Here is a 13,795-nt window from a genome sequence, read left to right as displayed (position 1 = left end):
TACCTCCGCCCCCTGCCCTGAGCAGTGTCCCAGCGGGTCCCATCTGTTTAGGGGGTGGGGCAGGAGACACAGGCCCTGACACAAGGTGGGGCTGTGCCAAGCACGGTGGTCTTGCATGGGCACTGAGTGGGTGGGCCCTGGAGAGAGGGGAGGTCATTCCCCCAGGGAAGCCCCCAGGCCACAGGGGAGAGGTCAGCTGGAGCATGAGGTGGCGGGCAGAGATGCATAAAGGGTGGGACGGGGCCTGCTGCTCTATCAGCAAAACCCCTCACACCCGAAGGACACACAGGTGGAGGGCATTGTATTCACTGACCTCACACTCACTGTCCATTAGCGTTCACCCACAAAATAATAGAATACACTGAGAGAGGCACAGGAATGGATTGCTCACATCTTTATGACAGCTGAATGGAGGAAATTTCTAAGCAGGTTCAGAGAAAGGATATCAAGCTGTGTTTGGAGAAAGCGGTGGGAATTCTAAACAATATCTATGGAAGCAGAACATCTAGAACCACAGATGTATTCAGAAAAATGCTAGATCTCAGTACTACCCTAGAATATCAGCGGTTTTCTGTGGATGGTATGGGAAGGGTGATTTCTTCCGTTGGGTGGGCTTTGCCTTTGAAATTCTCTGTGACATATCTACACTGCATTTTAAAAGTCAATATTATTGTGAATTTTAATTTAAAATAAAATGTTATCTCATTCGGTTATTTATACATTTAACTTCCATTTTCCTTTACAATAACTCAGCGACACACCTAGCCCTGTTTTACACCTGGACCAGCCTGTGCTGCTACAAGCCTGGTTTCTCTTCCTCATCACGACTTACTCAGCTTTCCTTCCCATTTCAGTTCAAGGAATTGTGGGGGCAGGAAGGAAGGGGGCAGCTGCCACTCACGGAGCTCACACTAAATGCCAGAGAGCTTGCCCCGCACATCTACCTATTTTTCTAGTTGAATTTGCAGCAATCAACCTCAGGGATTCATTTTCCCACATATGGGAAGCTTGGCCCCAGGTAGGGGGATTTGCTTGGTGGGGTATTTGAACCCAAGTTCCTCTCACTGCAAAGCCCACAGCACCCCCGTGAGGAACAGACAGGGAACAGGGAGTAGCCCTGGATCACCCTAAACTGACTTCGGGTTTAGAGAAGGACAGACTACCTGGGGAATGAGGAAGCTCATTGCTCTGGAGTTCTCTTCTGGAGAAATGTCATGAATGTGCCCTGTAAGGAGCTGGTGGCAACTTCCGTTAATTCCGGGACCAGCAACCTCAGGTCAAGAGCCAGATGCTCACTCAGGTCTCTCCAGGCCAGAGGTTCTGGCCAAGTTTGGGATCCCAGCGGAGTCTAAGAAAATGTGGAAGGCACCAAAATGTGTTTTTGAAGATTTATTTCAGAGCGAGCATCAGTGACCTACAAGAACCTGGACAGAAGCGAAGCCAGTGCCTCCCGTTTCCCCCATGATGTGAGACAGGACCCTGTGCCTCCTGTGGACTTCAAGAAATGTGGACTTGAGCTTTGCCATCTCTTCCCTTGATGCTGTTCCATAGATTTTGCTGTTATAGTCTCTGTATCTTTACAGGGATCAGGAGGCTGAATTAGTCTTATTCAGGGTTAGTAACTGTCCATTCCTTAACAGTGGTGGTCCTGATAGTTCACACATTTGTGGCCATCCCAAAGAGCAGTGCAATTATGAAGGTGTAAATACGACCAAAGACCACTCTCAGATACATCACTGATTGTTGGCTTTGTTTGACCGAACGTGTTCTTTTTGGAGGTGGCCCGCTGTTGACACTCCCACCAGCACCTCTTCTTAGGCACAGTGGAGGATCCCAGCCTATATGGCAATGGCAGTTCCTTCTGTTGTTGCACACCCCTCTATGACTGCACTTCTCAGGGCGACAGTCGTAGCCCAGTGAAGTGATAGTCGCATTGCACCTGGTGTTATTACAGAAGTTTCCATGAACACAAGGAGTGCCATCTATCACATACCCAACATCAGTTGTGTCTGTTGCACGGTGTTCATCCAGTCCAAAACACTGAAATCCTCCTCTCACTGAGTGATGGAATGAAACATGTTCCTGCAGCCGGGGAAGATGGGTCACATTGGTACACTGCAGTCTTCCACAAAACTTATCTATTCCTGCAAAAGCCTGGTTGTTGAGAGCTGTTTGTTGTCGAGTACAATGTCCAAATCGGTAACTTTCAAGATTTATGTCATAGCAGACCTCAGGAGCCTCCTCAGCACTGACACCAAAGAACACCTTGCAGCGCACATTGCGGTCAGTGCAGTTCCCATGATAGCAGTAGCCTTCTTCAGTGCACGGGGTTCCATCTTGCGTATAAAAGTTTGCGGGGCATGTCACGGTGGTCCCGTGACAGTACTCTGGAAGGTCACATATATTTTGGATAGGTCTGCAGAGAGTCCCTGGTGGGGAGTAGCTGCAGTTTGTACAGCACTCTCCTATATGACAGATGCTCCCCGGTGTTAAGCGACAGTCACTTCGGCAGCAATAACTGGCATAACACTACTTGAAGGAGCCACAGTCACATTCCTCCCTCCCATCCGCTATGAGGTTTCCACAGCGAACCATTGTCATGGTTTCATTATACACAGGAGCAAGTGCTTCGAAAACACACCGGGCTGAATGTACAAAACAATTTTGTGCATGTCCATAAGAACAGTTACTGAACGCATCTGTCATCCCAGGATATTGCTGCATAATGCAGAAGGCCCTTTTCTGACATGTGCAGTAGTTATCATCACCAGTACTTCTCACCAGTACTTCTCATCAGTGTCTGGGCTGTTACGACGGCTACTAATAAATAATGTCTGCCTAGAGTACCAATGTGTAATAGGCCTAAATGTGTACAGAAGCTATACCTTTGTGGTTCATAGTTACATTCATGTGGCGCCTCTTTAATAAGTAGTGTGGGTGAATGAACACGAAAAGTATCAAAAAAGGTTGTTCTAAAATAGGTAAACATTGCACTCTGAACTCAATAGTCATTCACAGGGGCTGGGTCACAATTATTATATATGGTCAAAAGATAAATATAGTACCGCAGATCAATATTTTGAACAATGCTGTCAATGAGACTGAACATCTGGACCATCTCCTTGGAACAAGTTGTAATATTGTCATCTACACGACAATATGAATTGGAACATTGAACGTGGCCTTTTATATTGCCTCTATGAGAACTATACAGCAAATTAGATATCCTGGGATTCATGCTGTCATTTGCTTCAGAGAACAGGGGGTCTGTCTCCTCATTGTCACCATCTCTAAATGTGGGCCCCGTTGCGTTGGGCTCGGCCACTATCTGAGAAACAACATGTTCAAGCCTGCGGGAATCCTGGAGGGGTTTGATTTCATAGGCAAGGTCGTCCAGCTTCATGATGCCTCTGAGGCCCCCACAGCACATGTCGACGGTGACCATGGACAGAGGAACCTCCTCCAGGTAGCTGAGATAGTAGCAGTCTGGAGGGATGTAGGGGTCATCCATCTGCAAGGCTCCTTGGTCATCCTGAGTTGTCACCAGCAGATGTCTGGGCCAAAGAAGGTGTTTCCTCCGCATGTGAATGATGTGTCTTTGACCCCCAAAATGCAGGCTGTAGGACAGCCAGCCAAGAAACTGAAGGTCTTTGCCATGGTGCGTCTCCTTCCTGGGAATCACCACCTCGGAGGATGCGTAGTGCCACGAGGGATGGCCTTGAGAACACCGGACTGGAGTCAGGAGCACCCAGAGCCCCAGCAGCAAGAGGGGGGCCCTAAGGGTGACCCGCGCCTCTGCCTGCCTCATGTCCCAGCCCAGGGATAGTCATCCAAAGACAATGGGAAAGGAAAGGACTGTCCTCGGCAAAGCCAGGCCCCAACCAGCTGCGGTGGCTGCGTCCCTCCCAGGGAGACCCTGACAGAGAACAAAGGGCCTCCCCAGGCTCCCACACCACACGCCGGGGCACCTGGACTCCGGGAGAGAATAAGGTAACAGTCCCAGGGCGGGGCAGGGGGTGGGCCTGGACAGGATGGCAGCTGCTGCACTGCAGGATGAGGCTGAGGGTCACGGCTGTGAGGGCTCATCGGGAAGGGAAAAGGGAGAGGGAAGCAGGGCTCTGTCTCTTTTACCACTGTCAATCTTTTCTGTTGCTTTCTGAATCTACAAAGTACAATGATGTGTGTTCAATGCCCTCGCATCACCCATGTTATTCTCGGTCACTCTGTGGGTTAATAGTGCTCCTTTCTGTGGCTCACATTGCTTACTCCTTCGTCATGTGGAGGTAGATACTGCCAATATTTTCCTTGGGGTTTGAATATTTTTCTACTCTTAATAAGTACCCATGTCTTATCCTTTTTGTTGTTGTTTCATTTTGTTGTGGCTTTGAAGTTTTGTTTGAAGTTACCATATTGTGAAAGGAAAATATCTTGGGCCCCGTCAAGCTGGGAACCACTCAGGGCAAATCTGCCTCCCAGTCTATTAAAAGTTGTCCCTCTGGTCACAGAGATAGATGCATATTCTCATGGCCTCCTTTGCAAACACTTATCAGAAACTGAAAAGAATGCAACCATCTGTCTCTCACCTACCTGTGACCTGGAAGCCCTGAGTGGGGAGGACTTGTTTTGAGTTGTCTCAGCCTTTCTGGATGGAACTAATGTCCTTCTTACTTATATTGATTGATGTCTCATGTCTCCCTGAAATGTGCAAATCCAGCTGTGCCCAACCACCTGGGGCACATGTCATCAGGACTTCCTGAGGCTGTGTCACAGGTGTGTCCTCAACCCTGGCAAAGAAAACTTTCCAAATTAACTGAGATCTGTCTCAGACTTCCTGGGTTCACAAGATCAACAGTTGGTATAGGGTAACTTTTTCTTCTGTGCTATGTTAAACCCTTGTGAATTATGATACTTTTTACTTAGTCCATCTATTGGGAACAGACACTATTCCTGACCCCATGAGAGCCCCAGGTGCTGTCCCTCCGATGCTTCTGTATGGTTCTCTCCTGGTCTTTGGTCATTTCTTCAGATGCAAGAGCTGATCAGTTCTCAGGGAAGGACACAGGGGGCCCTCTGTGGGTGTCTCATGTCTGAGAACAAATATTTCGTGTATTTCTCCCATACTGAGTCTTCTGTGTTCAGTCCTGATTACCAGATGGAAACCCCTGGGAATCCCAGGGCTGTGGGTCTTCTCTCAGAGCTGCAGGGTCAGGTCTGCGCTTGTTTTCACTCGGAGAGAGAGGGCCCTGTTTTCCTGCCTTCTCCTCTGTAGCAAGCTGTGATGTGGGATGCCTGAGGAGAGGGCAGAGCCCAGAGCAGATGTGAGACACCTGGAGGAGTTCATTGGCAACAGTAGCACTTGGGAAAATATGATTACTTATAATGTGACTGTACCATGAAACTCACTTAGCAATTATTATTTTTCACACATGTGTACAAATTCAAATACAACTGCATTAAGCAAACTTTAAGAGATATAAAGAGAGAAATAGAAAACAATATCAACATAAGAGAAGACCTTAATACCTCACTTACAATAATGTTTAGCAAATCCAGAAAGAAAATTCTTAAGCCTCTGAATTTGAACAACACTATTGGACAAATTCACCTGAAAGACAGTTATAGAACCTTCGAACCAAGAGCCATGTAATACACATTCTTCTCGAGCACACATTGAACATTCTCCATGATAGGTTATATGTTACATCATAAAATGAGCATTAACATTTAAAGAAGTAATGCTAACCATTCTCTCTTTCAAAAACTTGTGAAAAGTCAACCTTCCAAACTATTTCTGAGGCTACCATTACACTATTACCAGTAATATTACCATTAATAGACAAAGGCACCACAAGAAAATAAAATTATAGATCAATATCATTGGTAGACAAAAATTAACCACTCCAAATTTAGTAAACTAAGTTCTAAAGTTTTTTTAAAAACCATACACCATGATTAACTCAAATTTATTCTGAGTTGCACAGATGATTCAGTCTCCTCAAATCAATCAATTTGGTACACCACATTAAAAAACTAAAGAAAAAATATCTCAATAGCATTTCAACAGACATAAAAAAAAATTTGAAAAAATTCAGGGTTTCATTATAAAAACTCTGAACAAAGTAGGAAGACAGCAAAACAACTTGTACATAATAAAAGCCATTAAGAAAAGTCACAGCTATTGTTATACTCAATAGTAAAAGGTTAGAATATTTTGGTCTAATATCTGAAACAAGGCAAGAATAAAGCTTGAGGTATTACACTTCCAGGCCTCAAAATTTATTATAAACATAGAGTAATAAATCAGAATGGTATTGGCATAAATGCATACAGAGAGCTTAGATATAAACCCACATATTGATGGCCAGCTGATTTTCAGCATGAGAACCGGTGATATACAATGTCTAAATTATAGTGTCTTCCAAAGAGCATGTTATGAAAACTGGATTTTCACATGCAAAGAATTAAGAATTTTAGGATAGAATAAACACAAAAATTAACTCTAAATGCATTAAATATTTAAATCTAATATGTGTAATTGTAAAACTCCCACCCCTGAAAAAATTAGCAATCTTTTTCTGGATTTTACATTCAAAGCACGTACAAAAAATGCAGAATTGAACAAGTGGGACCAGATTTTACAAAAGATTCTGCAAAGCAACGAAATAATTCCAACTTACAGAATTGGATAATATACCATGTATCTGAAAAAGTGTTTATATCCAATATATAAATAAAACTTCTGTAACTCAATAGCAAAAATAAAAATAGCCTGATTTTAAAATAATTGGTTTTACACCTTTAACAGTATAAGAACCTAGAACTCAGGTTAAATGTTTTTCTCCATGGCTAATGATCTGTCATATGGTGTACTTAGCTGGACAATAATTTGTATTGATTTGACAAAACACTAATCCGGGTGGTGGTGTGAATTTTTTAATAGACATTATTAAAACTGTAACCAGTTGACTCTATGTTAGGTAGATTATCATGGATAACCAGCTTAGCCCTGAATCCAACAGAGCAGATCTGGAGAAGGTAAAACTCCAGGGTGATTAAGCAGCTTCAGCTCTTTCTGAGACTTCCAGCCTGCACTTACTGATGGCCAGCCCTGAGGATATTGGAGGTTTCCAGCCATCCCCCAAAATTGTCATCCCCTACATCGCACAGGAAAGTGGCATGTCCCTCTGCACTTTGTCACACCTGAATATCAGAGAGAAAGAGATTCTCCAAAATCAAATAATATTTATTTGAAAATGAGCATTGTAATGGGAATATGCATGGGCACATTTAGGTGGATAGAGGAAGACAAGTGTTTTAAAGGATAAATGAGGAGGCTTACATGAGCTGTTTTGAGACAACTATCCGGGGGTAGAAGAATCAATAACAAGGGTAGAATAAGTTTAAGGTTGGACAGGGAGTGGCAGGGCAGATATCCCCACAGTATTAATTCTCTTATTGTTGTGGTAGCCTTAGCCTTTGTTCAAGGTAGTTGTGCAGATAATTTGTGTGTGTGTGTGTGTGTGCGTGCATGTGTGTGAGAGTGTCACTCTGTCACTCAGGCTGGAGTGCAGTGGCACAATCTTGGCTCACTGCAACCTCTGCCTCCGGGGTTCAAGCGACTCTCCTGCCTCAGCCTCCCAAGTAGCTGGGACTACAGGCATACACCACCATGCCAGGCTATTTTTTGTTTTTTGTATTTTTTAGTAGAGACGGGGTTTCACCGTCTTGGCCAGACTGGTCTCCAACTCCTGACCTCAGGTGATCTGCCCACCTTGGCCTCCCAAAGTGCTGGGATTACAGGTGTGAGCCACCACGCCCGGCTGTGTAGAGTATTTTTATGGTAGTTCTTGTTATCAAGGATGTGTGCATGAGAACCCTCTATTCATGACCTTCTCGAGCTTCACCTGTAAAGTTTCTAACTCAAGTTGTTCTATTTTGATTCTGACAACTTTCACACCCTCTCCCTCACACCGCTAGTGAAGAAAGTTACTCTGTGAAGGTTTCTGAGAACAGGATTAGCTCCACATCCACATCCCACATTAACCAAACAAGCTTGGCCCCTTCAGTTCCCACTGGCAACTTGCATTTCCAGATAAGTCTCCATGCAACACATTGGAGGGTCCTGAGTGACGAGGAGTGAAGAAAGTCCCACCAGCCTCTCCCGCGTGACTGCAGCAGCCACAGCCTGAGACCCACCTGAGCGCCAGGAAAGGGCTTGAGGCCTGGAATTTTGACCACAGGGAAACATCTTCCTTTTCCAGAAAGCAGGAAAAGCAAACGGAAAAATGAGAACAACGACTGAAAAAGGAAGTAAATGGATTAGGAACAAAAGAAGCACCAGATCAGTGTTGATGCTGATTTGCATATTTAGTGTCAGAAGAAGGATCAGACGTGAAACCTGTGAGGTTCTACATGACACTGACCCTGGCCCAGCCTCTATCGTCTGTGATCAGGATCCGTAAAGACTGTTCCAGTCATGGAGGCTCACTGAGGTCCCTGTCCTGGGTCTGATTGGAGAAGACTCATCAGGAAACCCTGAGCTTACTCAGGGCTCTGATCGTGGTGACCATGTTTGAGGACTTTATATATATATATATATATATATATATATATATATATATATTTTTTTTTTTTTTTTTATTATACTTTAAGTTCTAGTGTACATGTGCACAACGTGCAGGTTTGTTACATATGTATACATGTGCCATGTTGGTGTGCTGCACCCATTAACTCATCATTTACATTAGGTATATCTCCTAACGCTATCCCTCCCCTCTCCCCACACCCCACAACAGGCCCTGGTGTGTGATGTTCCCCTTCCTGTGTCCATGTGTTCTCACTGTTCAATTCCCACCTGTGAGTGAGAACATGTGGTGTTTGGTTTTTTGTCCTTGTGATAGTTTGCTGAGAATGATAGTTTCCAGCTTCATCCATTTCCCTACAAAGGACACGCACTCATCAATTTTTATGACTGCATAGTATTCCATTGTGTATATGTGCCACATTTTCTTAATCCAGTCTATCATTGATGGACTTTTCATCCCTGTAAGCATCAATCTGCATTTTGTGCATGTGAGAATAGCTCTTCATATTAAAATAATCTCTTTCAAATACTTAGCGAAGACATTGTTAGGCAAAGAATTCTAAACTTAGAGAGGTTCCCTGGCGAAACTAAGACGTAGAGAAAGTCCTACATCCTGACAGGAAATCAGCCTCCATCTGCACCTGCCTCCGGGGCTGACTCCGATCAGTGGCTCCTGAGCGCCCCCTGCAGCTGATTCCACCCTGTGTTCCTGCAGGGAGATTTGTGTCTGGGCGCACAATGACCTCCCCTCACTGTGTCTCTTGCACAGTAATACACGGCCGTGTCCTCCACTCTCAGGCTGTTCATTTGCAGGTAGAGTGTGTTCTTTGAGTTGTCTCTGGAGATGGTGAATCTGCCCTTCACAGAGTCTGTGTAGTTTGTGCTACAACCACTACTACTAATGTATGAGACCCACTCCAGACCCTTCCCTGGAGCCTGGTGGATCCAGCTCATGTACCAGCTACCGACGGTGAATCCAGAGGCTGCACCGGAGAGTTTTAGGTACCCCCCAGGCTGGGCCAAGCCTCTCCCAGACTCTACCAGCTGCACCTCACAGTGGACACCTGCAAACACAGAGACACTGGTCAGAAACTCCCACACATATCCAGTGTTTCTCTCACTCATGTTCACTCACACTCAATCTCTTTAGTTCTCCATGAATCACCTTGTAAAATAGCAACAAGGAAAACCCAGCTGAGCTCAAACTCCATGGTGAGTCCTCTGTGTTCAGTGCTGATCACCGAATGGAAAGCCTCGGAATCCCAGTGCTGGGGCTCCTCTCCCAGAGCTGCAGGGTCAGGGCTAGGCTGGTTTTCATCAGCAGAGGGAGGCCCCTATTTCCATGTCCCCCACTATATAGCAAGCTCTGGGGTGGGACATCTGAAGAGAGGGCCGGGTTCCGTGCAGATGAAGTGTCCTGGGGGAGATTGGTAGTAATTCCATCATTCAGGAAAATATAAATTTATATTATGTGATTGTGCCTTGATTAACATTTAGCTCTCATAATCTGATTTTATTTTTACATATTTACACAATATATTTAATGCAGCTTTCAATGTTATATTTTACAGAATATAATTTACATAGAGAATACAGCAGTTGTGCAGTGCATCTAAGTTTACACGTCTAAACAAATTTAGTCCTATTATCTGGGCCTGTGCGCTAAACACTGGAGGAGGCAGCTCCCCTGAGACAACTCCAGGGCAGCGTGGCCCATGCCTAGTGAAGTCTGCAGGATTCCCCATCTGTTATGACAACTTTCTGTAATTTACCCAAATATGCAGAGGGAACCACGGTTCATGTGTGTGTATTTTCAGAAGTTAGTCATGTTTCTTCTGCCAATATCAGTCTTTTTATTGCTCCATTTTAACAAAAATATTCATTTATTTGTTATTGATTTATTCAAGTATAATAAATAAATAGTTAATTCAAATTTATAGTGAATGATTTGAAAAATGTAGACCTATGTTTGCAACAATTCACTCAGCACTTCAATTGTCTTGAATAATTAATCCCTAAATCTTTTCTTATTCCTCTCAAATTTAACTCACATCCTCATTATTCACAAAACCATATTCTCAGAAAAATTTAAATGTTATTCATGTTAATTTTTAATAGTGGCATCTTGTAAAGTTTCTACATATGAATTATATAAAATTTACTCTTAATTCCTTAGCTTCTTTCACTCTGCACAATAACTTGAGAATTTATCCACACTTTTTTATGAGTGAGGCATGCCTTGATTTCAAGCTGCATTATATTCCAGTACATAAATATATGCCAAACTAATTGTTCACCAGTAACAAAAGGTGATTTGTTATCTCAGTTAATGGATTTTATGGAGAAAAGCAGGTACTCGGCAAGGGAATGCAAAAAATGAGTAAACTGTGATACTATCCTGACCTCGAGATCGAGACCATCCTGTGAATGGTGAAACCCCATCTCCACTAAAAATACAAAAAATTCACCGGACGTGGTGGCAGTCGCCTGTAGTCCCAGCTACTCAGGAGACTGAGGCGGGAGAATGGCGTGAACCCAGGAGGCGGGGCTTGCAGTGAGCCGAGATTGCGCCACTGCACTCCAGCCTGGGTGACAGAGTGAGACTCCGTCTCAAAAAAAAAAAAAAAAAGATATTATCCTGACCCCATTAACAACAAACGTACAAAACTGCAAATAAAGAAAAAACATTCAACATATCTGAGTTGATATCATAGAGGAAAAAAACCCCTGAAATCTCAGGAGAGAGGAGCCTGCAGAGAGAACCATATATTAGTGTACCTGAGGCAGATATTACTGGATGGTATTCAAGATAGGAGCAGGCTGACTTGGAAATATTGAGTAAGTTGCTGGAGGATGCATGTGCTCATACTGTTAGACTGTGAAGCTCCTAGTGCTTGCAGGCTTTTCCTACAGAATTATTATTAATTATTCTTTCTGAACTTTATGCTAATGATCAGGCCATGAGACCAAAGTTTATTTTGCAAACAATTCAGACGTATAATGATTACATTCTGACAAAAATCAGAACTGGAGAGAGAAAAATTATGTTTCAAAACATATCATACACTTGTCTTTAAATTCTAATCTCTTCAATTGTTTTAAGTATTTGCCTCCATTTTAGACTAACTCTGCTTATTCCTGTGAACCAACCAATGATCTCTGGCTGCAGCTCAGAAGAAACAAAGGGAGGGGGAATATAGACATCTGCATCAACATTTTAGTTCTGAGCAATTATCCTGCAAATCATGCCAGGTGACTGGAATAAATAGGGTGCCCCTAATCCAGAGTTTTCTTTGTTTGAGAAAATAAGTCCATGGGAGCTACAAAAGCCAAGCCCCATGCACCCAAATCTTAGCAGGCATAACTACAGCCACAGTTATCTGGGCATGTCAGCAGCCTTGGAATTTGTTTTCAAGCTGTCCTCGCCACCTTGTTTGGTTTTGATACATGTCTTCTAATAACCCGGTTTGTCTCTTCTCACCTTCAGGCCATCAAACTCCAAATGGTCATGCTGTGCAGGAAGCATGATGCCAGCATCTGCTCTTGGTGAGGACCTCAGAAAGCTTACAATCATGGAAGAAGGCAAAGGGGCAGCAGACACATTACATAATTAGAGCAGGTACAAGAGAAGAGATGAGGAAAGTCCTAGAGTATTTTAAAGAACTAGATTTCACTTGAAGTAAGTTAGCACAAACTCAATTGTCACCAAGTGTGTTGCATAAAGTCATTCATGACTTCACATACCCAATACCTCTCACCAGACACCACCTTCTGCATTGGCAATTACATTTGTAATGATTCATAAGCAGAGCCATTTCTGGGAGTCATGGGTTTCCTCTGAGAGGTAGCACTGACTTGCACAAAACTCAATTATATTTTGCAGATTCCTTGCACAGCACAGAAATATAGGAACCTTCCACCCAATCCACCCTCCCTCTCTCTTTCACTTAGGGACATGCTTCCATCATATACGATCAGCTTCCCAGCCTCATTCTACTCTCTGTGCACTTTCTCTCAAAGGGGTGGATGTACTTCTTATAAAAATTCAGGGAAACTTCATACCGTCTTGGAGTTTTCTGCTTAGAAAACGAATAATAACACAAATGTTACTGGAAAGGGGTCCCAATTTGGGATGAATCCACAGAGTAAAATGAAAGCAAGTTTATTAGGAAAGTAAAAGAATAAAGAATGGCTACTCCACAGGCACAGCAGCAATATGGGCTGCTGGTTGTCCATTTTCATGGTTATTTCTTGATTATATGTTAAACAAGGGATGGATTATTCATGAATCCCCCAGAAGTTACCAAAGCTGAGTATTTCTCCCCTTTTTTAGACCAACTAGGGAAACTTCCTGATGTTGCCATGGCATTTGTAAACTGTCATGGCGCTGGGGGGAGTGTCTTTTAGCATATTATTATAATTAGCATAAAATTAGCAGTGAGGACAAACAGAGGTCACTTTTGTCACTGTCTTGGTTTTGGCGGGCTTTGGCCGCATCTTTACTGTAAACTTCATCAGCAAGGTCTTTATGACCTGGATGTTGTGCAGACCTCCTTTCTCATCCTGTGACTAAGAACGCCTTAGCTTACTGGTAATGTAGCCCAGCAGGTCTCAGTCTTATTTTTCTTAGCCTTTATTCAAGATGAAGTTGTTCTGGTTCCAAAGCCTCTGACACAAATAATGTAGTGAAATATTTATAATATGAACATCATTATATTGCCAAATATCATAATATTGCCAAAATAAAATATCGTAATGGCAACAATCAATTTTATTTGTCACCTTGACTAGACCACTGTCTCATCTACTAAATCACACACTAACCTAGGTGTTGCTCCCATGGCATAATACAGGCATTAGTAGAGCCTGCCATTATTTTTTCCTAAGTCACGAAGATTGTTCTAAATAATCGAGGTGGGGCTGATTCAATCAGAGCATAACAGAAGACGATGGGACTCCAAGCTGTACGGCAGATGCAGGTCTTCCCAGGAATTCCAGCCTGTCTTTCCTGAAGGCCAGCAGTATTGATCTTAGGCTGCCTAGCCAGACCCTACAATTACTACTATCCAGAGCTCACAGCACGATGGAGTGTCCATCATCAGCTCTCCTCAAAGTCACAGGTGACAGTCCAAACTCTGTGACAGTGTGAAAAGCATAAGATCAGCTCTACATCAATATCCCATTGGAGAAAACTAGGATTATTCCCTTTGT

At 43.5% G+C, this 13,795-nt stretch overlaps 1 pseudogene; it reads right to left on the bottom strand.

The window, feature by feature from the left end:
- Positions 1-404: 404 nt before the first annotated feature.
- LOC117978388 (disintegrin and metalloproteinase domain-containing protein 21-like) lies at positions 405-8,585 on the bottom strand (annotated as a pseudogene).
- Positions 8,586-13,795: the final 5,210 nt, after the last annotated feature.

Source organism: Pan paniscus, chromosome 18 (assembly GCF_029289425.2).
Source record: "Pan paniscus chromosome 18, NHGRI_mPanPan1-v2.0_pri, whole genome shotgun sequence".
NCBI classification, from domain to species: Eukaryota; Metazoa; Chordata; class Mammalia; order Primates; family Hominidae; genus Pan; species Pan paniscus.
This window is presented reverse-complemented; position numbering and strand designations above follow the sequence as displayed.